Source organism: Choloepus didactylus, chromosome 3 (assembly GCF_015220235.1).
Source record: "Choloepus didactylus isolate mChoDid1 chromosome 3, mChoDid1.pri, whole genome shotgun sequence".
Taxonomy (NCBI): Eukaryota; Metazoa; Chordata; class Mammalia; order Pilosa; family Megalonychidae; genus Choloepus; species Choloepus didactylus.
In genome coordinates, this window is record NC_051309.1 from 141,395,628 (window position 1) to 141,420,062 (window position 24,435).

At 34.8% G+C, this 24,435-nt stretch overlaps 1 protein-coding gene across 3 annotated transcripts in view; it reads right to left on the reverse strand.

Annotated features, from left to right (window-relative positions):
- The window catches only part of SCLT1 (sodium channel and clathrin linker 1), a 278,459-nt gene that overhangs the window by 162,524 nt on the left and 91,500 nt on the right, over positions 1–24,435 (reverse strand). The window lies entirely within an intron of this gene.

Sequence of the window (24,435 nt, forward strand, 5' to 3'; positions counted from 1 at the left end):
ACACCTTGCAAGGTTGACATTTGCTTGTTCTCCCTCGTAAAACAATATATTTGTACATTTTATCACAATTGTTGAATACTCTAGATTTCACCAAGTTACACAGTCCCAGTCTTTATCTTTCCTCCTTTCTTGTGGTGTCTCACATGCTCCCCACCTTCCTCTCTCAACCGTATTCATAGTTATCTTTGTTCAGTGTACTTACATTGTTGTGCTACCATCTCCCAAAATTGTGTTCCAAACCACGCACTCCTGTCTTCTATGACTCTGTAGTGCTGCCTTTAGTATTTCCTGTAGGGCGGGTGTCTTGTTCACAAAGTCTCTCATTGTCTGTTTGTCAGAAAATATTTTGAGCTCTCCCTTATATTTGAAGGACAGCTTTGCTGGATATAGGATTCTTGGTTGGAGGTTTTTCTCTTTCACTATCTTAAATATATCACACCACTTCCTTCTTGCCTCCATGGTTTCTGCTGAGAGATCCGCACATAGTCTTATTAACCTTCCTTTGTATGTGATGGATCACTTTTCTCTTGCTGTTTTCAGGATTCTCTCTTTGTCTTTGACATTTGATAATCTGATTATTAAGTGTCTTGGCGTAGGCCTATTCACATCTCTTCTGTTTGGAGTATGCTGCGCTTCCTGGATCTGTAATTTTATGTCTTTCATAAGAGATGGGAAATTTTCATTAATTATTTCCTCTATTTTTGCTTCTTCCCCTTTTCCCCTCTCTTCTCCTTCTGGGACACCAATGATATGTACATTATTGTACTTTGTTTCATCCTTGAGTTCCCGGAGACGTTGCTCATATGTTTTCATTCTTTTCTCCATCTGCTCCTTTGCATGTAGGCTTTCAGATGTTTTGTTCTCCAGTTCCTGAGTGTTTTCTTCTGCCTCTTGAGATCTGCTGTTGTATGTTTCCATTGTGTCTTTCATCTCTTGTGTTGTGCCTTTCATTTCCATAGATTGTACTAGTTGTTTTTTTGAACTTTCGATTTCTGCCTTATATATGCCCAGTGTTTTCTTTACAGCCTCTATCTCTTTTGCAATATCTTCTCTAAACTTTTTGAATTGATTTAGCATTAGTTGTTTAAATTCTTGTATCTCAGTTGAAGTGTACGTTTGTTTCTTTGACTGGGCCATAACTTTGTTTTTCTTAGTGTAGGTTGTAATTTTCTGTTGTCTAGGCATGGTTTCCTTGGTTATCCAAATCAGGTTTTTACATAAACTTTTAATAACTATATGTTTATACTATCTACATGCAAATGTTTCAGATATATGTCTGCTTGTGTATATAATTTTATAAAGGTCAAAACCAGTTTTCATTTTTAAAAAAGCAATTTGATTTTAAAAATGAGAACAACTAGCTAAATATTAACAATCTTGATGTCTGAATTATCAAATATTTTATTTTTCCTCCAAAGGACTATTTTTAAAAAGCATCTTATTTCATTTCAGGTATGTTTTGTTGTCAACCAATTTAAAATGTATTGTCTTTCTCTTTAATGTAATTTTTCATTACTTATAATATTAAAGAGATTTGAATTAAATCCTTAAAATACAAAACTTTGTTCTGCTAAGCAAAATATAACCAAATTATTATAACATAAAGGACAGGATATACTACTAGCCTTATAGAAACCATAGCATGGGAGTAGAAATGAACATGCCTTAATTATGAATACATTTCTTGTAGATTCAACATCAAACACAATGAGTTTATTTTAAGATAATTTTTTTGTTTCTTCTTATAGTTTCATACCAGAAGAATACTAAAAATGTTTCTAATATTTCTTTCATACAATGAAAAGTGTTAAGATTCTGAGAGAAATAAAATTCAGTTTTTACTGCTTTTATATGTATTCATGTTTTTCTCTTTAAAATCAAAGAAAAATGGATATATTAAGGTACTTTTAATAAATACTTCTGTAATTATCCAATGTAATAAAACCAATCATTTATGGTTATAAACCTTACAGTATCCCCAAACATAATTTTAGACAAAGTACTAAACTTTTAAAATCAGTATAGATTTTAAGAAACTCATGGCAAGGAGCAAAACTGGAAGAAATTTTAGTTTTTTTCTCTTTTCCGACCTTTAGGAGGCAGTCTAACGATTAAACGTAGTCAAAATATAGGAGTCTTAGGAAGAAGCTCTGATAGTAATGGACATTAATAATCTCTCTATTGAGCTATCAAAACTTTTTAAAACAGTGGCTCTTAAGTCTTTAAATAGTTCACTTGTGTACAGTTTTAAATTATACACAATTTAAGTTGATTCAAAATTATATGCAACATAAGGTAATTCAAAATTTTAATTTCTATGCAGGGTATAATTTTCTATCATTTAGTAGCAGTAGTTCTCTACCCTTTCTGTGTATGAACTTTTTAAAACTATAAGTGTGTAGGTTCTATCTCAGATTCATTCATTCAAATATCTGGGGGTGGTACCTGGTCATCTCTTGCTTTTCAGAGGTGATTCTAATGTGCAGCTAGAATTGAGGACCACTGTATTAGATTTTACAGAATAACTGCACTATTGATATGTTACTCTCTTCATAAACAATGTTTATAAATGTAGTTTTAGAATCACAGAACTTTGGTTTGACAAAGTGGATAAAATATTAATTCATGTTCTATTATTAAGTAGGCTATCCAAACCCCTCATGCAATGGACCTTCTCCATATATGTTAATCATGTGTCCACGAAGTTTCAGACACCATGGTAAGGTGGTACCAAACACATATGTGATAGGTGGGATACAGTAAACTTTAGGAAGACACAAAGCAGACTTTAAGCCCCGCAAAAGATTAAAAGCAAAGAAATTATAAGGCTTATTCAAAAAAGTTGGGAAATAAAAATGAAAAGACCATGGGGGCTACAATGTCAATGGCCTGAAGTGGTAAATTAAATAAACTATTAATTTAAAGGCAATAGGGAACAGACCAAATCATAGACCAGAGCTGCACTTTAGAGATTTTGTCCTGACATTAGTGAAAAAGAATGAACTAGAATTATAGTCCTGTCTCTCTTTAACCAAGATATTGTAATAGATGACCAAGGGGTAAGAAAGGCCTAAACTACAGCAATGTCAATACACTGGGAGAATGGAGTAGATTTTACTAACGGTAAAATTAAGGGATTCTATTCATTCATTCTTTGAACAAATATTGAATGCTTATAATATGCCAGGCACAGTAAATATATTCAACAAAGTATTTTCAACTTAAGAAAATATAGGATGAAAGACTTACAGGCAGAGAGAACTAATAATAAATGCTGAGGCTGAGAAAAGTACAAACATGGCAATCAGGCAGGAATATATCACAAAGAGAAAAGTGGAAGATGAAATCAAAGAAGAAGGGAGGTGGCAGATCACATTAAGTATCTTTCAGACACAGTAAGAATTTTGGAATTTGTTCCAATTATGATGAAAATCCACTTAAGTGTTTTAAGCAGGTGAGTAATGTGATCTGTTTTATACTTTGGGGGAGACCATTGGGTTGAGTGTGGAAAATGAACTGCAGTAGGATAAGAGTGAAAGCAGAGAGGAGTTAGGGGGCAACTGCAAATGAGAGAAAGTGATGGCTTGTGGTAGAGTAGAAAGTAATGATAACTGGATTTGTAATAATCTGGGCATAAAGCCAATATGACTTGGATGTGGGAATGAAGTGAGAGGAATCAGGCAAAATTCATAGGTTTGATGATGTACCAGTTACTAAGATGGGGAAGACCTCCACCCTTTGGTTCAATCATAGTAGTTCCACTTTTATAACTTTTATATATTAGGGCTCTATCTATAGCTTTGTTTGCTTGCTTGTCTGTTTGTTTGTTTTAAGGGTTCTGCTGCTAAAATCCAAAGTGTTTGAAAACCATTCCTCTAGCAGTTCAAGAACAGAGCTCAACAAAGTAATCAAGACTAGAAGTACATATTTGGGAAACATTACTATTGAGAGAGAAAGTTCAAACTGGGGAGGGTAGGTGTGATAATCTAAAGAGAGGAAAAAAAGTGTGCAACACTGGTAGAAATTTAAGAAAGGTCTACAATTAGTAGGTAGGATAAAGAAATGAGGGAAATCAAAATAATCAAAGAAATGGCCACAAAGGTCAGAGAAGAAATCAGGACACAAACACAAACGACTTTAGTAGAGAAATGTTCAAAAAGGAAAGAAAAATAAAAAATTAATCAAGGAGAATGGAGGAATTTTTTTAAAGGCCATTTGACTTGGCAAAAAAGGTACAAGTAATCTTGAGGAGAAAGGGAGGTGGGGCTAAATCAAGAATAACAGAAATTTCAGAGTGACTATAGCAAATACAGACTCTTCTTAACAGGAGAAAGAATTTGAATGAATGGGAAGGGAAAATCTACGTAGCTGAGGTTTTGGAAAAGAGAGAGACCAAGATTTCAAGAAAGAAGAATATATAACTGATGGAAAAAATACAAATACAAGAAGAAATAGGAAGGATTTGGGACCTACTAGTAGGCAAGGAAGAGTGATACAACTTAATAGAAAGGAGGGAAAAGGAAAGCAATGCTTCCTCTGGCCTTAGAAACTACAGCAGCAGGAAGAAAAGTAAGACTGATTTCCCACATCCAGGACAGTACATAATCTACAGTCTACTTCTCACAACATCACTATCAATTCCCAACTTTACTAGCATCTACTTTGTAAATATTACACAAGTTTGCCCATATAAGTTGCATACTAAAGTAGAATGGAGTAGAGAAATGATAAGAGTTATAGTACATTGCAACACTGCAAGGAAGGTCATTTAATTTCCATTACAGAGATGAAGAAACTGAAGTTCATGAAGTCAAGCAACCTGCTCAAGTAGGAATACAAAACTAAAGCCATATTTTGAAATAAACTGATAATCGATTATTAGAGGCAAGTTCCAAAACAATGAAGTTATGGATTTGTTTCTCCTTTTGGACCAATGTGTTCTGGAAGTAAAGGCTAATATTTTTCTTACATCTCCTTAGAGATGAAAAGGGAAAAACAGAAACATTTTTGAATAAAGGGTGGCTATAAGTCACCTCCTTATACAAAAGTAAAGCAGTGTGAAAAATAGGAAAATGAGAGCAAAGCCCTATTTCTTATCTTAAAACATGTTTCCTGTGTTCAGAAAACTAGCTGCCAACACATAATGAACCGTCTGGCAATGTTAAGACTAAGCACATCTGCTCAGGGCCATTTCTCACATGGGACAGCTTCCAAAAGACACTATGATTCAAAACTAGTAATTCATGAATTCCAGATTTCAATAGCATTTTCATAATAGAAGACACAATATTATTCAAATTGGAACATGAAACATCTGAGAAAAATCTGTTGTCTCAGCTATAATAAAACTATTACCTGGTAAAGGTACATACTCCTTTTAAAGATATTATATAAAAATTATTAGCACATATAATAACTTTTGAGTTAAAAGGTATGCATCTGTAAAAAAGATGAACTACAAACAATATAATATACAGTAATTGTGGTTTATATAATTTATCTTTGTTGTGTTTAATATGATAGAGTGATATCATGAATTGCATTCCTATTATATCAGACTTTATGTTCTTCAATAACACTATTTATTTATAAATCATTTCACTATCACATTTTAAAGACTTCTTGGAGTTAATTTCATATTTAAATGGAGAGAGCACTAAACATAAAAAGAACCCTTAAGCTTCTATCAAATATTCAGACTTTGAGATTACAGGTAACAAAAACAAATTTAAAAATTAATATACCTTTGGCCTGGATTCAGAATGGGAAATACTGAAAATCTTTTCACTCATGCAAAGTTAATATTAATTATATTTAAAAATGATTTTTTCAGGTGTTTTGTTTTGGAAATCAAAACTCCTAAATGGCCACCTATTTCTGCATACCTGAAGAATGTAACTAAATAATTTTTCTAAATAATGAAAGTTCTTTTTGAAAGAACAATTGTGCCCCAAAATGATCAAAAAGCAAAGGACAAAAATAAGATAATCCAAACAAATAAATTAGTTTTGGCCTTGCCCCTTATCAATGAAGTGCAATTTAATTAAATATTTAAGTAATTATTTAGTTAACTTAATCACTCAACATAATTTCTGAGTGCATGCCATGTGTCTAGCACTGTGCTAGACAATGACAGACAGAAATGACCAAATCATGATCCGTACCTTCAAGGAGTTTAAATACTAGTGAAGACAGATTGATTTGTAAACAATTGAGTACAATGAAGTTTTCAAAATGCCATGACAGATGTTTGTGCAGTCCACAGGTGAGGTAAAAAGGAAGGTCTAATTGGCTGTATTTGGTGAATGAACTAGAGAAGTATTCCTGGAGAAGGCAAGTTTTAGCCAAGTTTAGAAAGTTAAAACTTTCCTGAGTAACAGATTCATGATCAAAGACAAAAAGGAAAGAACCAAAAGTTCTTCCATGAGACACAGCAAAGTGATACTTTGAGCAGTTTGTACTAAGAAGCAATCTGATATAACTGGAGGGTTGGGGAGGAACAGGTTCTTAAAAACTAGACTGAAGAGTCTTCTCTACTATAACGGGGCATCACGAAAAACTCTTAAGAAGAAAAATGATAAAAGCTTTAATTATCTATTCATGATTTAATCTTTTCCCACCATAATATCAGACAACAAATGGAACTAATATGTTTTCAAATTATTGTGCCTAATATGTAGGCACAAACTCATCTTAGTGTTTAAAGAGTTTCTAACTTATTTATTCTTGGCATGGTTATAGGGCATCTCAAAACTAAAATTCTGGTAATGTCAATATGTCCATCATTCAAAATTTGTCAAACTTTAAAGCAATACCCTCTTCCCTAAAAGAAGCATCTGTTTATCCTTATGTTCTTTCAAATCTGTGGCAGGCGAGGCAAGCACAGCTTTATGTATACAACTCTGAACTGCTTAATGTTAAGTTATAGAATATTATGGTAAATACTATGCCAAAATTGCTTATGGACCACTGAACACTTAAGACCTTTTAGGTTTTAGAAAACCACAACTAGTTTTATCAATCTCTAATCTCAATTTATTATATTTATGCCCAAATGTCCAAAAATTAAATGAAACTTCCAAGCAGATGTCAAAAATCAATGCAGGCATTCATCATCCTTTCTTTACCAATCAACTTTCATTCTTGACTTCCATAATGTTGTCTATGAATATTGTGAGACAGAAACTTTTGATGAGGCTACTTCAGTTAAAGTGTTTCAGTTAAGGTGTGTGTGGTCCAGCCCAAACAGGAAGGGTCTTAATCCTACTACTGGAGTCCTTTATAAGAGAATGAAATTCAGATAGAGAGAGAAAAAAGCCATGGAAGCAAGAAGCTGACTTCAGCGTAACCTGGAAGAGAATGGAGAGACCAGCAGATACCACCATGTGCCTTGCCATGTGACAGAGGAGCTAGGATTGCTGGCAGCCAGCCCCAGAACATCTGTTTTCAGGGAGTAAGCATTGCCTTGATGACTGCCTTGATGATTTCTGTATTTGGACTTTTTCTGACTTTAAAACCATGAGTGAATAAATTCCCACTGTTTAACCAACCCATTTCATGGCATATTTACCCTTTCCACATACATGGGTGGGCTTGCTCTCTTGGCACAACCTCAGTTCTCTTCGGTCCGACCTCAGCTTCCATGGTTCTACCTTTGAAGTCATTTTTCCTTCAATCTGTCCCTTTTCTGTCCCTTTTATTCCAGGCTCGCAGTGGTTCCATTCATACACATCTTGCAAAGAACTTGTTGGTTTTGCATGTAGTACACAGGGATCCAAACCATCAGACAAAAGAACTTTCCACAGATCCTTTCTGGGTAACTGCATTTCCAGTCCTGACTTGCACTGAAACGGCTGACTGGATTCATGTTCACCTCACATGGAACGCTATTTTCTTGGGACTCATTTTCTGGAAGCTCAGAATTTTCCAACCATTAATTTTGGGTTTCTTTGTGCCCAGGAATTCACTTCTCAGCTTATCCCTCAGCCTTTGCACTTTACTCTAAACTTCAAGGAGAAACCAGGCTACACTTTCCACATTTAGCTTGGAAATCTCCTTAGTTAAATATTCAACTTAGTCCTTCTCAAATTCTGCCTTCCATCTGACATCAAAACTCAATTTTGCCAAAATCTCTATACTTTAAAACAAAGATCATCTTTCTTCCAATTTGTGATAACACATTCATCATTTCAGTCTAAGGCCTCATCATAAGTACCATTAGCATCCATATTCCACCAACAGTCTCTTTAAAGCAATCTAAACTTTTCTATCAAAAAGCTCACAATTCTTCCACCCTCTACCTATTAAACAATTCCAAAGCTGTTTCCACATATTTGGTATTTGCAATAGCAGCACTCCACTCCCAATACCAAAATCTGTTTTACACTGCTGAAAGCAGATACCATGAAATAGACTGGGTTAACAAAGGGAAATTATTAGCTTACAGTTTTGATGCTGAAAAAAAATGTTGAAATTAAGGGATCATCAAGGTGATGCTTTTTTCCTGAAGACTGGATGCCAGTGATCCTTGACTCTTCTGTCTTATGACAAGACCCATGGGGGCATCAGCTCATCTCTCCATTCTCTTCCGGGTTCCATTGCTTTAAGCTTTTAAGACCTGCCCTGGGCTATGCCTCAACTGAGGTAACCTCATCAAAATGTCTATATCCAATAGATTTACACCAATAAAGGAATGGATTAGCTTTAAGAACATGATTTTCTGGGGTACATACAGTTCCAAACCACCACAGGTCACCACCTCAGTATTCTGAGGGTGAAGCCTGTGTCCTGGGGATTACAGAAAGCCTGGCCAACACCTCAATGCTTGAAGAGGGTGGAGCCTATGTCCCTGAATTCAATGAGAGTCTGGCCACCAGATGCTTGGAGAGGGTGGAGCCTTCACCCTAGGATTTGGGGAGAGCATGGCTGCTGGGCAAACACTTGGAATGGGTCGGGCTGCTGCTTCATCAGGTCCAGAGGCCAAAACATTGATCCAGAGATGACTCTCAGAACTTAAAATCTAATGGAGTATGCCCTGCTGGGTTCTGGAATTGTTTGGGACCTGGGACCCCCATTTTCCTTACAATTTCTTGCTTCTGGAATGGAAATGTTCATCTTAATGCCTGTCCTTCCATTGTATAACTGGATACAGATAATCTCTTCTCTAGTTTCATAGGTCTACAGATCACAACGATCCCCAATTTTGATGAAACTTTGTAGTAAGCAATGTTCCTGAAATGACTTAAGGCTTTTGGGATCTTGTGAATGAATGAATGAATATATTTTGCATGTAGAAAGAACATGAATTTTTGGGGTCCAGAGGCTGAATTCAATGTGCTGGTTTGGAAAAGTATGTGCCCCAGAAAAGCATGTCCTTAAAGTTAATCCATTCCTGTGAGTGTGAACTCATATCTCTAATTGAGGTCTGAACTCTTTTCCAGAGTTTTTAACAGTTGCTGTAGGAGGTAGGTAACACTGACATTTGTAGCCGCCAAGCTCTAGCGCTGAGTTTCAGGTGTCATACAGATACCCAAATTTCCAGAGACTGACCAGGTATACACAAAGAACTCAGCATCTCAGAATTTAGAGACAACCATTACAACTCAGGAATAGATGTGTCAGCTTGTGCTGGTTTGGATATATTATGTCCCCCAAGAAAAAGCCATCATCTTTTAATCCAATTTTATTGGATATTTTGATTAGGTTGTTTCCATAGAGCTGTGAATCACCCAACTGTAGGTGATACTTTTGATTAGATATAATTTCCATGGAGGTGTGGCCCTGCCCATTCAGAGAGAGTCTTGATTATTTTACTGATGCCCTATAAGAGCTCAGACAGAAGGAGCTCGATGCTACACCTGAGAGACATTTTGGAGATGGATGTTGAAAGCAGACTTTTGCTAGCCCAGAATTTGCCTGATAAACTAAGAGAACACCCCCAGATGCTTAGAGAGAAACATCCTGGGAGAAAGCCATTTTGAAACCAGAATTCTGGAGCAGACACCAGCCATGTGCCTTCCTAGCTGACATTTTCCAGACTCCATTGGCCATTCTTCAGAGAAGGTATCCTATTGTTCATGCCTTACTTTGGACACTTTTATGGCCTTAGGACTGTAACTTTGTAACCAAATAAACCCCCTTTATAAAAGCCAATTCACTTCCAGTATTTTGCATAACAGCAACATTAGCAAACTGGAACACTGCTGTAAGAGCTTACAGTAAGAGAGACCATTACAATAAGCATTCCTTTGATAAACTGTACTCTAAGATTCAATTCTCAGCGTTTACACATTACAGTTAGTCCGTATTAGTGAGGCATTTTAATGCTTGTCTTTTCATTCTGGCATACTTCACTCAAAATACTGTCCTGAAGATCCATTCACCACAGCTTCATTCCTCCTTGCAGCTGCTCAATATTCTATTGTATGCATACACCACAGTTCACCATTCTGTTCATCAGTCGACGTACCCTTAGGTCACCTTCATCTATTGCAAATCATGAATACTGCCGCCAAAAACATCGGTATGCAAATGTCCATTCATGTACCGGTTCTCAGATCTTCCAAGTATATCCACCATAATGACGCTGCAGGACCTTATGGCACCCACATACTTAACTTCTTGTGGAACCACCACACTGTCCTCCAGATAGGTGACACCATTCTATTTCCCCACCAACAATAAATAGGTACATCCCCCTCTCCATGTTTTCACCAGCACTTGTATCCCTGTTTATATTTCTCTCTGCAATTTTATAGAGATATATTCACATATCATGCAATCATACACAGTATACAATCAATTGTTCACAGTATTAGCATACAGTTGTGTACTCATCATCATAATCAGCACTTGAACATATTCATTATTTCAAGAATAATTTTTTAAAATAAAAAGATAAAAAAATTAAAATACCATAAAATACAATATAATAAGGTCAGACAACAACTCCACTAACAAGAATCCCATACCTCTCTCTCATATCCCCCTCTCCTAGACATTTAGATTTGGTATATTGCCTTTGTTACATTTAATGGACGCATATTACAATGTCATTGTTAACCATAGACTTCAGTTTGCTTTGATTGTATTTTTCCCCACACCATCCCTGTTTCAACACCTTGCAAGGTTGACATTCATTTGTTCTCCCACATGTAACAACATTTTTTGTGATTGTACATTTAGTCACCATCATTGACCACTCTAGATTTCAAGAAGTTATACAGTCTCTGTCTTTATCGTCTATCTTTCCTTCTGGTGTCATACTTGCCCCTAGGACTCCTCTTTCAGCTTTACTTACATACATCTTTGTTCAGTGTACTTACAATATTGTGCTACCATCACACAGTATTATACTATCCATTTCCGGATCTGTACAATCAATCCTGCTGAACATTCTATACTCCGCCAGCATCAAATGTATGATCTCTACCCTCTCTCTATCTCCTGATACCTGTACTCTCAGCTTTTGGCTCCAAAGTTTGCTCATTAATGTTAGTTCATATTAGTGAGACCATATAGTATTTGTCCTTTTGTTTCTGGCTAACTTCACTCAACATAACGTGCTCAAGGTTCACCCACATTATATCTTCCATGACTTTGCTCTCTTACAGCTGCATAATATTCCATCATATGTATATACCACAGTTAATCCACTTGTCCATTGATGGACATTTGGGCTGTTTCCATTTCTTAGCAATTGAGAATAATGCTGTTATAAACATTGGTTTACAAATGTCCATTCATGTCTTAGTTTTCAGTTCCTCTGAGTACATATCTAGTAATGGAATTGCTGGATCATATGGCAATTCTATACTTCGCTTTCTGAGGAACTGCCACACTGCCTTGCAGAGTGGCTGCACCACTCTACATTCCCACCAACAGTGAATAAGTGTGCCTCTTTCTTCACATCCTCTCCAGCACTTGTAATTTTGTTTTATTGATAATGGCCATTCTAGTAGGTGTGAGATGATATCTCACTGTGGTTCTAATTTGCATTTCCCTAATAGGCAGTGAAGTTGAGCATCTTTTCATATGTTTTTGAGCAATTTGTTTTTTTCTCTTTAAAAAAGTCTTTATCCATGTTTTTTGCCCATTTTTTAATTGGGTTGTTCTGTCTTTCTGTTGTTGAGTTGTAGGATCTCTCTATATATTCTGGATATTAAACCCTATCTGATGTGTGGTTTCCAAATATTGTCTCCCATTGTGTGGGCTGTCTTTTTACTTTTCTGACAAAGTCCTCTGAAGTACAAAAGTGTTTGATTTTACGGAGAACCCATTCATTTATTTTTTCTTTCACTGCTTGTGCTTTGGGTGTACAGTCTAGGAAACCACCTCCTTTCACAAGATTTTTAAGATATTTTCCTACATTTTCTTCTAAAAGTCTTGTGGTCTTAAGCTAATGTTTTGGTGTTTGATGCATTTCAAGTTAATTTTTGTATAAGGTATGATACAGGAGTCTTCTTTCATTCTTTTGGATATGGATATCCAGTTCTACAAACACCGTCTATTGAAGAGGCTGTTCTGTCTCAGTTGCTTTGGCATGACTACCTTAACAAAGATCAATTGTCTGTAGATGAGAGGGTTTACTTTGGAACACTCAATTCTATTCCATTGGTCAGTATATCTATCTTTACGCCAGTACCATGCTGTTTTGACCACTGTAGCTTTGTAGTATGCTTTAAAGTCAGGTAGTGTGAGACCTCCCACTTCGTTCCTCTTTCTCAAGATATTTTTGGCTATCTGGGGGTACCCCGCCCTTCCAAATAAATTTGGTAATTGTTTTTTACTATTTCTGCAAAGTAAGTTGTTGGGATTTTAACTGGTATTGCATTGAATCTATAAACCAGTTTAGGCAGAATTGACATCTTAACTATATTTAGTCTTCCAATCCATGAACATGGTATGTTCTTCCATTTCTTTGGGTCCTGTTTGATTTCTTTCAGCAGTTTCTTGCAGTTTTCTCTGTATAGGTCTTTTGCGACCTTGGTTACATTTATTCCTAAACACTTGATTCTTCTGGTTGCTATTGTAAACGGGATTTTTTTCCTGATTTCCTCCTCCTGTTGCTCATTACTTGTGTATAGGAGCACTACTGATTTCTGCGTGTTGATCTTGTATCCTGCCACTTTGCTGTATTCATTAATTAGCTCTAGTAGCTTTGCTGTGGATTTTTCTGGATTTTCTACTTATAGGATCACATCATCTGCAAATAGTGAAAGTTTTACTTCTTCCTCTACAATTTGGATGCCTTTTATTTCGTTTTCTTGCTTAACTGCTCTAGCTAGAACTTTCAGCACAATGATGAATAACAATGGTGATAGTGGGCATCCGTCTTGTTCCCGATCATAGAGGGAAAGCTTTCAGTTTTTCCCCATTGAGTATGATGCTGGTTGTGATTTTTCATATATTGCCTTCATCATATTGAGAAAATTCCCTTCTATTCCTATCCTTTGAAGTGTTTTCATCAAGAAAGGATGCTGAATTTTCTCAAATGCCTTTTCTGCATCAATTGAGATGATCATGTGGTCCTTCTGCTTTGATTTATAAATGTGGTGTATTACATTAATTGATTTTCTTGTGTTGAACCAGCCTTGCATACCTGGAATAAACCCCACTTGGTCAGGGTGTATAATTATTTTAATGTGCTCCTGGATTTGATTTCCAAGTATTTTGTTGAGGATTTTTGCATCTATATGCATTAAAGAGATTGGTCTATAATTTTATTTTTTTTGTAAAATTGTCTAACTTTGGTATTAGGGTTATGTTGGCTTCATAGAATGAGTTTGGTAGCTTTGCCTCCTCTTCAATTTTTTTGAAGAGTTTGGGCAGTATTTGTACTAATTCTTTCTTGAATGCTTGGTTGAATTCACATGTGAAGCCATCTGGTCCTGGGCTTTTGCTTTGACTCAATCTCTTTACTCGTGATTGGTTTGTTGAGGTCGTCTATTTCTTTTCGAGTCAATGTTGGTGTTTATGCTTTCCAAGGAAGTTGTCCATTTCATCTATGTTGTCTAGTTTATTAGGATATAGTTGCTCGTAGTATCCTCTCATTATCTCCTTTATTTCTGTGGGGTTAGTGGTTATGTCCCTTTTCCCACTTCTGATTGTGTTTATTTGCATTTGCTCTCTTTTCTTTTTTGTTAGCCTAGCTAAGGGTCAATCGATTTTATTGATTTTCTTATGAAACAACTTCTGGTTTTGTTGATTATCTCTACTGTTTTCCTGTTTCAATTTCACTGATTTCTGCTCTAATCTTTGTTATTTCTTTCCTTCTGTTTACTTTAGGGCTAGTTGGTGTTCTTTCTCTAGTTCTTCCAGGTGAATAGTTAATTCCTCAATTTTTTTCTCCTTCTTCTAAAATAGGTATTTAGGGCAATAAATTTCTCTCTCAGCACTGCCTTTGCTGCTTCCATAAGCTTTGGTATGTTGTATTTTTCATTGTCATTTGCCTCAAGGTATTTACTAATTTCTCTTGTAATTTCTTTCTTTTCCCACTGATTGTCTAAGATTTTGTTATTTAGCCTCCATATATTTGTGAATTTTCTGACATTCTGCCTGTTATTGGTTTCCAGCTTCATTCCATTATGATACGAGAAGGTGTTTTGTATAATATCAATTTTGAAAAATTTGTTGAGACTTGCTTTGTGAGCCAACATGTGGCCTATTCTACAGAATGATCCATGAGCATGTGACAAGAATGTGTATCCTGCTGTTGTGAGGTACAGAGTTCTATAAGTGTCAAGTCTAGTTCATTTATCATACATTTCAACATCTGTTTCTATATTAATCTTCTGTCTAGATGTTCTATCCATTGATGAAAGCAGTGTATTGAAGTCTCCAACTATTATTGTGGTGGTATCTACTTCTCCCTTCAGTGTTGTCAGTGTTGGCCTCATGTATTTTGGGGCACTCTGGCTCAGTGCATAAATATTTATGATTGTTATGTTTTCCTGATGCATTGTCCCTTTTATTAATATATGGTGTCCTTCTTTGTCTCTGTTAATTGTGTTACATTTGAAATCTAATTTGTCTGATAACAACAGAGTTACTCCCGCTTTTTTTTCTGATTGTTGTTTGCATGAAATATCTTTTTCCAACCTTTCACTTTCAGCCTATTTTTGTCCTTATGTCTGAAGTGAGTTTCTTATAGACAACATATAGAGGGATCATATTTTTTAAATCTGTTCTGCCAGTCTGTGTCTTTTTATTGGGGAGTTTAATCCATTAACATTTAGCATTATTACTCTAAGGGCAGTACTTTCTTTTACCATTTGTCCTTTGGTTTCCATATGTCATATCTTATTTTTTCTCTCTCCTTTTACCCTTCCTGATAGTTTTCTTTACCACACTGTTCCCAAAACCTCTCTCTCCTGTCTTTTCCTATCAGCCTGTAGCACTTCCTTTAGTATTTCTTGACGTGCAGGTTTCTTGTTCACAAACTCTCTCAGTGTCTGTTTGTCTGAAAATATTTTAACCTTTCACTCATTTTTTGAAAGTCAGTTTTGCTGGATACAGAATTCTTGGTTGGCACTTTTTCTCTTTCCTATATTAAATATATCATACCACTGCTTTCTCTCCTCCATGGTTTCTGGGGAGAAATCTGTACATAGTCTTATCAAGGTTCCCTTGTATGTGATGGATCACATTTCTCTTGGTGCTTTCAGAATTCTCTCCTTGTCTTTGACATTGGACAATGAATGTGATCAGTAACTGTCTTGGAGTAGGTCTATTGGGATCTATTCTGTTTGGGGTATGCTGCACTTCTTGAATCTGCAATTTTATGTCTTTTATAAGAGTTGGGAAATTTTCAGTGATTATTTCTTCTACTATTCTTTCTGTCCCTTTTCCCTTCTCTTTTCATTCTGGGACACTAATAACACGTATAGTCATGTGCTTCATGTTGTCATTCAGTTCCCTAAGAGCCTGCTCATATTCTTCCATTCTTTTCCCTATCTATTCCTTTGTGTGTAGGATTTCAGATGTTCTGTCTCCTAGTTCACTTATCCTTTCTTCTGCCTCTTCACATCTGGTGTTGTACGTCTCCACTGTGTTTTTCATCTCTTCTACTGAGAGTTGCATTCACATAAGTTCTGCCACATGTTAATCCTCTCCACTGCTCCTTGTTTTTTAGTTCATTAATTATAGCACCATTTTTTTCCAATTTTTTACTTTTTACAATTCTTTTGTTCTAATTTCTTAAGTAACTTATTTATTTTACATTTTTATTCCTTTCTAATATATGTTAGTTGTCTAATCAATTTTTCAGTGAGATTGGACTGTATTCCATGCTACCTTTCATCTCGCATACTAAGCACTGCCAGGTCTTACGAAGAGTAGTTATTCAATAAGTATGAGTGAAAGGAAATGTAAAAAACTTGTTCCAATGGCTTATAATGAAAACTTTCAAAAATTCAAATGTCTTTTAGGACAAAATAGCCTTAAAAGGCATTGTAATGAGAACTGAAGGGTATAAAGAAGAAATAAAAAAAAGATTACCATGAGTCAATAAATTATTAGAATAGGATCACAAAATTTATTTGTAAAACATAAAGCAAGCTAATGAATTTCTAGAAATATCATTTTAATACATCCTAGATATTAAAAACTGCTCCTACATATTAAAATCTGCTATGTAATAAGAAAAAATTAAAAATCTGGAATTAAGAATTAAAAATTAGATCAGCTCTGTATAATAAATATGCTGACGCTTATATCAGTTTATGTAGATTTATTTTGAATGACTGATAATTCTCTAACAAACTAAACTTGCCATTGATTTTTTAATTACTTTTTTTATTAAATTTTTTATTTTGAGATTCGTAGATTCAGAAGCAATTGTAAGGAATAATACAAGAGACCACATGTGCTCTTTAGCCAGTTTCTCCCAATGATAATATTTTGCAAAATCATAGTACAATATCACAATATTGACACTGATACAATCAAGATAAAGAACATTTCATCATCCAGGATGCCTCATCCTCTATGTTGTCCTTTGATAACATTTACTTCCTCCCCACCTCCCACTATTACCTCCTGGCCACTGCTAATCTGCTCAAACAATTTTGTTATTTAAGAACGTTATATTAACAGAATCATACAATATGTAACCTCTTGGGATTGGCTTTTGTGCTCTATTCTTGTTTGATTTTTTTTTTTTTTTTTTTTTTTAGTGCTTTGGAGATTTCAGCATAAAAGTCCTGTATATGTTTTGTTAGATTTACACTTTAAGTATTTGATTCTCTTTTCAGAGATTATAAAAACTATTGTATGTTTAATTTCAGATTCAGCATGTCAATGGCTAAAATACAGAAACACAAATTGATTTTGGTATATTTTGAATGCTATGACCATCTCGAATTCACTTATTAGTCTATGAGGCATTTGTAGATTCCTTGGGATTTTCTATGTATACAATCATGTCATCTGCAAATAATCTATATGCCTGTCACTTTACTTTATTGTCTTATTGTACTGACTAGAATTTGCAATAGCATGTTAAACAAGAATGGTAAAAGTGGACATCCTTGCCTGGCTCTTGATCTTACGGGGAAAGCCTTCAGCTTTTCACAAGTATAATGTTTGTTGTAGGTTTTTGGTTGACCCTCTGTCAACTTGAGGAAGGTCCTCTCTATTTTACTTTTTCTGAGAGATTTTATTATGAATGGGTGTTGAATTTTTTCAAATATTTTTTGTATGCTGATTTATTTGATCATGTGATTCTTCTGCTTTAGCAGTTAATATGGAGAATTATACTGATTAATTTTCAAATACAGAACCAGCTCTTCATCCCTGGAATACAATCCTCGTGGTCAAAGGATATAATTCTTTTTATATATTGCTGAATAATAGGATTTTTGTGTCTATATTCATGACGGATATTGGATTATAGTGCTATTTTTTTTCTTTTTTGTACTGTCTCCACCCAGTTTGGGTATCCAAACCAGAACTGGAAATATTCCTTCCTTTCCTATTTTTCAGAAGAGTTTATACAAGAATTGGTGTTAATTCTTCTTTAAAACTTTTACAGAATTCTCCATTAAATTACCTAGACTTGGAGATTTCTTTTTTGGAAATCTTAAAATTACAAATGAAATTTCCTTAATAGTTACAGGGCTATTCAAATTATCCATTTCACAATGGGTGAGTTGTGGTAATTTGTGCCTATCTAGGAACTGCTACAGGTTTGTTGACTTTCTGACCTTTTAAAAGAACCAACTTTTTGTTTCACTGATTTTATCTATTGTCTTTTTGTTTTCGATTTCATAGATCTCTGCTCATTTTATATGTTTTCCCTTCTTTCTGCTAGCTTTGGGTTTACTTTCTTCTTCTTCTTCACTAGATTCCTGAGGTAGGAGCGTACACTATTTATTTGACACTTTTTTTTGATGTATGCTTCCAGTGCTATATACTTCCCTCTCAGCACTGCTTTAGCTATGCCCCCAAATTTTAATACAGTGAATTTTCATTTTTACTCAGTTCAATGTATATTTTATTTTCCTTTGAGACTTCCTTTTTGACATAGATGCAACATTGTTTGAATTGCAAGCTGAACTAGCTGCTTTATTTTCCAAGTGTCTGAAGACTTTCTTGTTATCTTTCTAACATTGATTTCTAATTTGATACTATTATGGTCAGAGGACACACTCTATACTATTTCAATTCTGTTAAATGAGGTTTGTTTTATGGACCATGATTGGTACATATCCATATACTGAGACAGACAAATATCAATAATATAAACATCAATTATATCTTGTTGGTTGATAGTGTTGTTGAGTTATATTATATCCTTACTGATTTTATGACTAGTTGTTTTTATCAATTGCTGAGAGAGGGTTTTTGAAATCTCCAACCATAATTGTAGATTTATTTCTCCTTTCAGTTCTATCAGTTTTCTTTCATGTATTTTACAGCTATGTTCCTTGGTGTATATACATTTATAATTCCTAAGTCTTCTTGATGGATTGCCCCATTTATCATTATGTAATGTCCCACTCTGTCTCTGGTAATTTTCTTTGCTCTAAAGTTTATTTTATCTCATATTAATATATCTACTCCTGCCTTCTTTTGATTAATGTTTGTATAATATATATTTTTTTCTCCATTTCCTTTCAACTTACTATACTGTTACATTTAAAGTTAGTTTCCTGTACAAAACATGAAGTTTGGTTAAGGTTTTTAATTTATTCATCCAATCTCATCTTTCAATTGGTGTAATAATTATTGGTATTTTAAGACTTAACTCCTCCATTTTATTTTTTGTTTTCTGTTTTTCTCTTTTGTTCCCTTGTTTTCATTTTCTTGTCACTGCTGAACTACTTGAACATTTTTTATAATTCCATTTTGATTTATGTATATCTTTTTGTGTAACCTTTTTAGTGGTTGTTCTAAGCATTACATTATTTATACATAATTTTTCAGTCTACTGCTCTCGTTTTGCTAGTTTGAGTGAAGTGTAGAAATATTACCTTCCTTAAGTTTCTTTTCCTCCCCTCTTTATAATGTCTTAAATATTTCCTCTACATTCATTCAGTATATCAGTGTTTCAGTTTCTCACTTGTTAAAATAAAACTCAAGAGAAGGACCATCTTTTGTATTTATCAATATTTTTACTCTTTCCATTGTTTTTTCTTCCTTCCTGATATATCAAGATTCATTCATTTATTGTTTCCTTTCTGTTCAAAGAATTTATTTTAGCCATCATTTTGGGTAGTCTGCTGGAAACAAATCACCTTTTTCTAAGAATGTCTTGATTTCCCCTTCATTCCTGAAGGATATTTCTGCTGGATATAAAATTCTAGCTTGATAATTCATTTCTTTCAATATTTGAAAAAGTTTGGCCTCTTCCTGCTGACCTCCATGATTTCTGATGAGAAAAGCATGATCATTCAAATCGTTTTTCCCCTATAGATAAGGTGTCATCTCTCTTACAGCTTTAAACATTTTTTTCTTTGTCTTTAGATAGTTTGACTATCACACATTTTGCTGTATATTTTCTTGGGTTTATTCCTTTTGTGGTTAACTTCTTTAATCTGTAGGGTTTATGTCTTTTGCCAAATTTGGGAAGCTTCCAGCCATTATTTTTTGAGTACTTTTTCAACCTTGCCTTATTTCTCCTCTTGTTCTGGGACTGACTTCCATGACAGAAATGCTACATCTTTTGTTATAATCCTACAGGTCTCTGAGGCTCTGTTCTTTTTTTTTTTTTTCTATTTTATTTTTCCTCCATTGTTGAGGTTAGGTAATTTCCATTACTCTATCTTCAAGTTCTGATTCTTTCCTCTCTCCCTTCCATTCTGATGCTGATCACATAGAATGAGGTTTTTTTTTGTTTTTTTTTTTGTATTTTTTTTTATTTCTAAAGTTTCCATTTGGCTCTTATATATATCCTCTCTTTCTTTGTTGAGGCTTCTTATTTCTTTGTTCAGAATTTTATTTTTTTTTCATTTTGAGCTTGTTCAAATTGCTGGTTGGAGCCTTTTTATGACAGTTGTTTTAAAAACTTTGTGAAATAATTTTAAAATCTCTGTCATTGAGGTGTTGGTGCTCACTGATTGTCTTTTTTTTTTTTTCATTTAAGTAGAGATTTTCCTGATTCTTGACACGAAAAGTGATTTTTGGCAGAAACTTGGTCATTTTGGGTATTATGTTACAAGACTCTGGATATTGTTTAATATCCTCTGACGTTGTTCCTTTAGGGAAGAGGGTAGTCACCATATTACTGCTAGTAGGAGTTCAAGTCCAAGCTGTCTGCCAGGACTTCAGTGACCCCCAAGGCAGGGAGAAGTTCAGTTCTCCACCACCAGATAGACTTTCTCCACCAAATCTGTCCATTTACACATATCCTTCTCTCAGTCTATGGCAATATCATCTTTCTGGCTGCTCAGGAAAAAATCTTGGTGTCATCCTTGATGACTTGATATCTGTCTCTGTTGCTTATATCCAATCTATCAGGAGATCTTCTTGACTCTACCATACTGTGCTGGTTTGGATCTGTTTTCTACTTCAGAAAAGACTAAGATCTTTTAATCTAATCTTGTGGGTAGGACCTTTTGATTTGGTTGTTTCCATGGAACTGTGACCCCATCCATTCATGGTGGGTGGGTTTTAATCCCCTTGCTTCAGTCCTCTATGAGAGGATAAATAGGCAGAGACATTTTGGAAAAAGCACGGAGAAACTGATACAGAAGCCCAGAGACATTTTGGAGAAAGCCACTGAAACCAGAAGTTAAACCCAGGAGAGAAGGATCAGCAGAGCCAGCCATGTGTCTTCCCAGGTAACAGAGGATCCTGGATACCACTGGCCTTTCTTCAGGGAAGGTATCATCTTGTTGATGCCTTAATTGGGACATTTTCATGGCCTTAGAACTGTAAATCTGTGAACTAGTAAATACTCATTTTAAACGCCAATCCATTTCTGGTATATTGCATTCTGGCAGCTTTAGCAAACCAAAACACATACCAAACATTAATAAAAAAGAAAAGAAAAGAAAAGAAAACCACATCCAGGATCTAATCACTTCTGACTATTTCCCACTGCAACCACCATGGACCAAGTCAACATAATCTCTTGTCCTGGGTATTGCAACAGTCTCTTCACTGTACTCCTTACTTCCATTTTTGCCTCTCTATAGTCATTTTCAATACAGCAGCCAGAGTGATTCTATTGAAATAAGTAAGAACATGTCAATCTCTACCAAAAAAAAAAACGAAAACAAAAAACTTCCTATTTCATCCACAGTAAAAACCAAAGTTCTTACAACAGTCTACAAGGCCCCATATCATCTTGCCCCCATCTTCCATAACCTCTTTCACTTCATCTCACACTACTCTCCTCCCCACTTACTCTGCTCCAGCTATACTACTGTGATACATTGTAAAAATGGCCACAAATTCTTCCCTCCTTCCATCCATACCCTTGAAACATGCTGTTGCATGTCTTTTTCCACATTCTTTGAATCTGGGTTGACCAGGTAACTTGCTTTGCCATCAGGTATTACAAACATGATTCAAGAGAGGCTTGAAAAGATTTGTGCATTGGAATTTTCTATCTTGCTATTCTTGGGAACTTCTACATTGCTATTCTTCACTTCCCATGGCGAAGTGAAGTTGGACCAGTCCTGTTGCCCAGACTAAGAGTCTGCCAACTTCCACAGGCTGACCATCCATTGCCAACCATCAGACCATTCTGCCACCCACATACCTCCCCAGGCCAGAGACACAAGCTCAGCAGAGATTAGTTCAGGAGAGCCAGACCAAAAAACCTTCTCTGTTGTCCCCCCCAAATCATAATCTTAATAAGTTACTGTTTTCAGCCACAAAGTTTTAGAATATTTTGTTACTCAGAAATATATAACCAAGACATCCAGCTTTCTTGATGTTAACTCAAGATATTTCCACCTTTGCAATGGCCAGTTCTCTACCTGGAATACTCTTGAGCTATACACATGGGTAATTCATTCACCTCCTTCAAGTCTTTGCTCAAATCTCAACCTCTCAGTAAAGCCTACTCTAATTATCTTATTTACCGTTGCAACCCACCACCACCTCTAGCACTCTAGATCCCTCTTATCCTGATATTTCTCCTTCTTTTTCTGAAGCACTTATGATCTCCTAACATACTACATATCTTACTTAGATACTGTGTTTGTTTATTGCCTGTATGCTCCTGCTAGAATGTAAGTTCCAAAAGGAGGTCTAAAACTCTATTGTAAATTGATGTACTTCATGTACCAAGAACAGAGCCTGGTACATAGTAGATGTTCACTAAATATTTATACAATAAATGAATAAACTTAATATTCTATAGATGCCTATTAGATCAAATTGTTAATCACATAATTGACATCTATATTCTTAACCATTTTTTATTTATTTGCTCTAACAGTTACCAAGACAGCTAAAATCTTTCCCTATGTTTGTGGAGTTATCTACCATGCCTTATATTTTTGTCAGTTTTATTCTTTCATGTCTGGTGTTTCCATTAAAAACCAATTTTAAAAGTAAACTTTTAAATACTTTATAGCAACCATTCAACCAAGCTGTTCTTTCTCTACTGTTCTAAATCAGACAGGTTTCACTTTAATTTTTTTGAATAGTAATAAATTAAATTTTATTTAACAATAACAATGAATAACAGAAATAGCCAAGATGAATTTCAAGCATGTATCATGTATTTGCCATTCCAATACTGTTCTACTTCTAATATTTAGTCTACTAAAGACAACATAGTATAACAGTGGTCAGCATATAAGAATTCATGTTATAAATGTGGAGTACCCATATAATAGTATACTATGCAGCATTAAGAATGATAACATTGATATGATGTTCACATATTGATAAGTGAAAATGAGGTTATTAAACAGCATATATATTACTCCATTTTTGCTAAAATACAAAAAAAAAACCCTAAGTTACACGTTTAAAAGTTAACAAATGTTGTCTCTAAATAATGGAATTAGAAGATTTTCATTTTCTGTTTGATATATTTAAGAATAAAGTTATGAGATTTTTCATTTTCCATTTGATATATTTAAGACCAAAGTTTTTTATAATGGGCTTAAATTTCTTTTATAATTTAAAAAACTACTTCCATTTTGAAAAGAAATCATTACATTTTTAAACTGTAAAATCAAAAACATCTAAAGAAATTAAGGAGGATCAAATAAGAACCCACTAGTAGAAATATCTATGGACTAAAAAGTAAATTTATTTAAATTAAATTTAAAAGTTGATGAAGGTAATAAAATAAAAATATAAAAAGAGGAACATAAAATCTTGAAAACTAAAATCCTTTTTGTGAAAACAATACTCTATTTTGTATGGAAAAGTACAAATTATGGGAAAAATATAAAAGAAATAGCAAAGATCACAATAATTTTAAGGATATTTTAAAATGATTGCATCATAGAACAAAACCTTATATGACTATTGTGCCAGTTTGGATATATTATGTACCCCAGAAAAACCTAAATTCTTTAATGGAATCTTGTTGGGGCAGATTAATCTTTTTTATTAGGGTGTGCCTTTGGTTGGATGTTTCCATGGAGACTTGACCCCACCCATTCTGGGTAGGTCTTGATTAGTTTACCAGAGTCCTTTAAAGGGAACTTCCACAGAGAGCAGAGAGAGGAAAAATGCCCTGGGATATGCTAAGCCAATGCCCAGATTCTTGCTGACACTTAGAGATTACTGCAGATGTGGACAGAAGGACGTTTGGAGATGTTAAACTAAGAGATGAAACCCAGAGTTTGCCCCAGAGAAGCTAAGAGAGACCCAGAGACATTTTGGAGACAGCTATGAAAGCAGACTTTTGCTAGCCCAGAGTTTGCTTAAAAGAAACTAAGAGAACACCCCCAGATGCTTGCTTGGAGAGAAACATCCTGGGAAAAAGCCATTTTGAAACCGGAATCCCAGAGCAGATGCCAG